Source organism: Oncorhynchus masou, chromosome 32 (assembly GCF_036934945.1).
Source record: "Oncorhynchus masou masou isolate Uvic2021 chromosome 32, UVic_Omas_1.1, whole genome shotgun sequence".
Classification (NCBI taxonomy): domain Eukaryota; kingdom Metazoa; phylum Chordata; class Actinopteri; order Salmoniformes; family Salmonidae; genus Oncorhynchus; species Oncorhynchus masou.
Window position 1 is genome coordinate 77137771 of NC_088243.1, and position 4753 is coordinate 77142523.

At 41.3% G+C, this 4753-nt stretch overlaps 1 long non-coding RNA gene across 1 annotated transcript; it reads right to left on the minus strand.

Annotated features, from left to right (window-relative positions):
• Positions 1-673: 673 nt before the first annotated feature.
• LOC135526621 (uncharacterized) lies at positions 674-4453 on the minus strand. The gene is made up of 2 exons (XR_010453329.1): positions 1632-4453; positions 674-1487 (listed from the first exon to the last, which is right to left on the minus strand). It is a non-coding gene; the product is annotated as an uncharacterized LOC135526621 (long non-coding RNA).
• Positions 4454-4753: the final 300 nt, after the last annotated feature.

The following is a 4753-nucleotide window of genomic DNA, read 5'->3' on the forward strand; positions in this document are numbered from 1 at the left end:
GAAGAGGAATGGAAGGCTACTACGATACAAGACTGCTTGCTCCTTGCACAGTTGCACAAGTGTTGGTAGCTGAGGAGAGTCAAAAGCTAACTAGAAATGGTCTAATGTAATGAAGGTGTTCAAACGGTCCTGCCTGTGTAGAATTCAAAGGAGGGGCGATTCCTGTGGTCATGTCACGGGTAGATGGCAGTCTTCGTTTGGGCTTTTGTAATTCTGAAAGATCAAAAACAAACAGCCCTATACCCACCCTCACAGCAGTGACATTTGTTACCCGTAGACAAAATATGCTTTATAATTAGCACAAGTTTGAGTTGAAGTCTCCACCAGAAGAGATTTGCACTCAGTGAAAGCACAGCAGTGAAACTTCTACATACCACAAGTAGCGGCAGAGTCGTATCGCTAAGTAGATTCTTCTCTATTGAAGACGAATCAACTACAGCAGCAATAGGGCCCCTTCAGACAACCAGGTGCCATGTCATAAATTCCCACATTTGGACATACAAGCTGGATTGAACTTATCTGAAACCGTCACTTTCCACCTTGTAAGAGCTGCCATCAAGCCCAGGTCACTTCCGTGATCTAAAAGCACCAAGCTAAGTCATACCTGAAAAAGCACAAGAAAAGCCCCCACACAAGAGTCCCCCAGAATAACAAATGCATACCAAAACTGGTCTTCAATCACAAAAAGCTATGCATTTATTACCAATTATAATTCCTTGACAATGTTCAGTTGCATCAATACAAAACATTTAACTAATTTGCAAAGGCGTGCAATTAAGGCAAGGTGCCAAATGTCATTAATGAAATATAAAATGTGAAAACATTTGTAAGGGACCTTACTTGAGACCTAATGAGGTGTTTTGAAGCAATAGTAAACCTTGACATACAATGAGTTAGGGGCGTTCCTGTTGATCTTCAGTACTGAAAGCGTAGGACACAGCACACTGGAAAACGCAAAAGGGAAAACAAGACTTCCACCATTCCCACCCATACAAACCCAGACAGTAACCAACCCACTATCAAAATTGTATTAACAGTTGCTAAAATACAATTAAAAAATACAAATTCACGTACACAATAACTTTACACAAGAAACAGTTAAATACCACTGGCCTCAAAGCATCAGCTGTTCTCCTTAAGACGAGGGAGATGGAGACCTCCAGTCTCTTTCATTGAGGGGTGGGTCATAATCTGGAAGAGTCACAGTTAAGCCCTCCCCTGACCCCAGAAACCCCAAATGCAAATTTCAACTCCAGGATATAAAATGCATCAGCCTAAAAGTTAAGTTACCACACTCCCTGGGAGAACACCGCAAGTTCACATCCCAAAAGGTGGCCCGCCTTCTGCTACATCATTGTAGACACCAAGGAATATCCACACCACAAGGCAAAAGGAACCCCGAAAGACGTGGACCACTGGGTTGACTCCTTGCTCCTCAAACATCAACGCTAATCATTTGGATCTTTAAAATGCTGCTTTACACGAAGCTGTGTGGAAAAAAAATCTAGGAAAATATTTGATTAACACCCCCACAACCCTCCCAGAATCCAAGTGTGTATCACTACAAAATATTGGAAGAAAAACAGTATATGCAAATTATTAACTCACTACAGAAAACCAGTACAAAATACCTTTCTACATGATTTTAACACCAGAGATTTCCCTTGATCCATCCTTAGAATTATCTTTTTCGGGAACGTGCTCAACCGTTTTCATTAATGTGGTGGGCAGTACTAAAGAGGGACTCCCTTGGATGGTCAGGTTTGCTTTAAGGTGTGAGCCTGTGAAAAGAACTTGGAAAGTCCCCCCCCCACCATCCACAAATGCACCAGCTTGACCACTATAAATGAAATGCAGGGATAATCCCTTTCAGTTACTATTACAAAGAGGCAAATATAAATTTGATATCAATATTTGAGGGAAATAGTTACTCCCCACATGATCATCGCATGCATTTAAACTCACTGCTCACTTTAACCAGCAAATGTAGCTGCTCAGCACCAAAGCAGCACGTACAGAATAATTTCGACTCTCAACACTCCCATGTAGACCACTTCTCAGGGGAGTAGACCTATTGAACTCAATGAAGAAACTCCTCCGCCCAGGGGGGGTAACTACATCTGCGCTGCAGGAGGGTGAAATCCTTTAAGACAGTCCTCTCGCCAGCGCACTCTACCAAGTAGGCCAAGGGGGACTCATCACAGCAGACATCACACAGGAAGAGGCCACAACCAGGAAAATTAACACTTTACCTGAAAGAGGAAGAAAACGTCGCGAGAAAATGTGTTGACAGATTTAATATGGACTAATTTCAAAGATGTTGACCTAGTTAAACATTACTCGATACCGCTACCCATCATACAAACACTTATTGTCACTTGCGAAGCTAGTTGACCCCTTTACTCGTCTGCCTCATTTCTGCTGGGACCCACTGGCTGCATTGGGGCAACGCTCGACCTGGGACTGCTCCGCTCTCAGCTCGCTACCCTGCCATCTGGCGCGCTCCCTCTGATGAAAACTGCTGCGTTCCGCTCGCTCAACTGGGTCCCATCTGCTCCTCCCGCGATCCACCTGGCTCCCCGCTGGTCCTCCCGGTTTCCCTCTGCCTGGTTCTTGCCTGATCCTGAAGTCGTCCTTCCTCATCTGATCAAACTGCATTCTAGCTAAGTGCCCACCCACCCCTTAAAAACTCAGTCCATTCTTCTACAGCAAAATCTTCTTTTCTTCGCCAACTAGAGCCAATTGTGTTTAGATAAAGTTTATCAAATCTGAAGCGTGACAAAGCAACGTCACAAGCCTGCACCTCCTTGACCTACCGCTAGTGCTAGCAAAGCAACTGATGTACTTTGAAATGTAACCGGCAGCACATCTTGTTCATTTTAGGCTCAAAACATTTTTACTTCTTGAAGCCGCTTAAATGACAAACAAGGCACTGTTGGCCTAAATAATCTTCCAATATTTCATTTTCTATTGAAATAAAGTTTCACAATATAAGCACATATTGTACTTCACTTCAGGTAAAAAATAATTTAAAAATCAATAAATATAACTCAAATGATCAAAAGGCCACTGCAGCACAACTTATTCAGTTGGCTATTCAAGAGGCTTCACAACTTATGATATATGATTCAAGCTCAGTAACTTGGTTATTTCACATGTTGCCTATACTGATTTGAGACAAACTACCAGTACTTATTCAGTTTAACTTTTTTTCTGGCTAGAATCAAAGAGTACACTTTTGAAAGGATTGTCTTGTACCTTGGTTCCCTTTTCACTATAAAATTGTTTTTCCTGATGCGCAACCAACTAACGCACTGACGTATATCAACTGCCTCGGATATAAGGGACCTACGCTCAACTTCATCTTCAAATATTTAGCTGGCCATTATCCGTGTCTTCACAAGATGGCAGTCTCTTATGTGGTATATTTTACTGCCGATTCCCAAGGGCTCAAATTTCTCTTGTAAACTGGTCTTCATTTTAGGTTAAGAAAATAGTATACGCACTGAAGTAGCTATACTGCTTCGGATAAGTGGGACCTACGCTCAATTTCTATTCAAATATTTAACTGGCTATTCGAACGGCTTCACTCCCTTCATAAGGTTCTGGTCTTGTAACTTGGTTATTTCAATTACACTTATACAACCTGATTCTTTCATGAGCTTTAAAAGATTTTGATTTCAGATAGCTGCACCAGCACTGAGTCACCCAGGCAGCCATTTCTCCACTACATCGTCAAATGCCGCGATTTAAAAAAAAAAAAAAAAAAATCAGGCCTACAACTGCGCCACAACACGCGCATTTTGCTTGGTAAATAAGCCTTCTTGGCTAGTTACCGTAGTTAACAAATGTGACATTTTCGCTGTTACTTAGCGTAGAGATGACAACTCAGCTGAAATAACAATTATTCTGTGTTTAACTACGTAACTGACGAGGATAACAACAATACCCTGCCACCTAACGATAACCTTGTTGTGGCTTTCATCTTTCAGAACCGACACGTCAGCTTGATCGTTTCTTATAGCTATGTTAATCTTATTGCATACGAATCGTAAGTAATTCAGTACTCAAGTAAAAGCAACCATCGCAAAAAAGCTGAGGCAACAAATAATGTAGGCGTCGAAAGACAAGCTTGCAGGTAACGTTAGATAGCTACTTTATCTGATCACTTTAAACTACCATACTAGTCACACGAGACCTGTTATATATTAGTCTTAGCTATCATTCGTCACTTCTCAAATTAAAGTAAACGAATAAAATATTCAGGAAAAATACATCTTGACGAAAACGAACCGTCAGTCGCCGCAGAACACTAAAACGGCATCAATAAAGATTTGAGTTGGAAGGGGGTTGCGGGTGTTATTTATACACGAGTTGTGATGCGGCAAACGTCACAATGAGAATACCTCCGACCTAGTGATTCACGAAATAGGGCCACATTTATAAAATGGCTGCGTACTTTTACTTACACCCTTTTTACTTCACCGTGAAACATAAGCGAACAAACCTACTAATTTCCATGTATGGTCATGAAAAAGGGTTTTGGTAAATGTGGGAGTCTATCAAAATGTACTTACTTGCATTGCTTTCATCTCAACCATGAACCAACCTATCTTTGTACTGTACATTTATCAAAAACATCGTCAAACTTGCCAATCATAATACAGTACTGTAAATATTACCATTATGTATTATGACGTGTTCTCGTTTCGCGGGTTACAAAGGCTGCTGTTGTAAGAGGGAGTCATTCGAC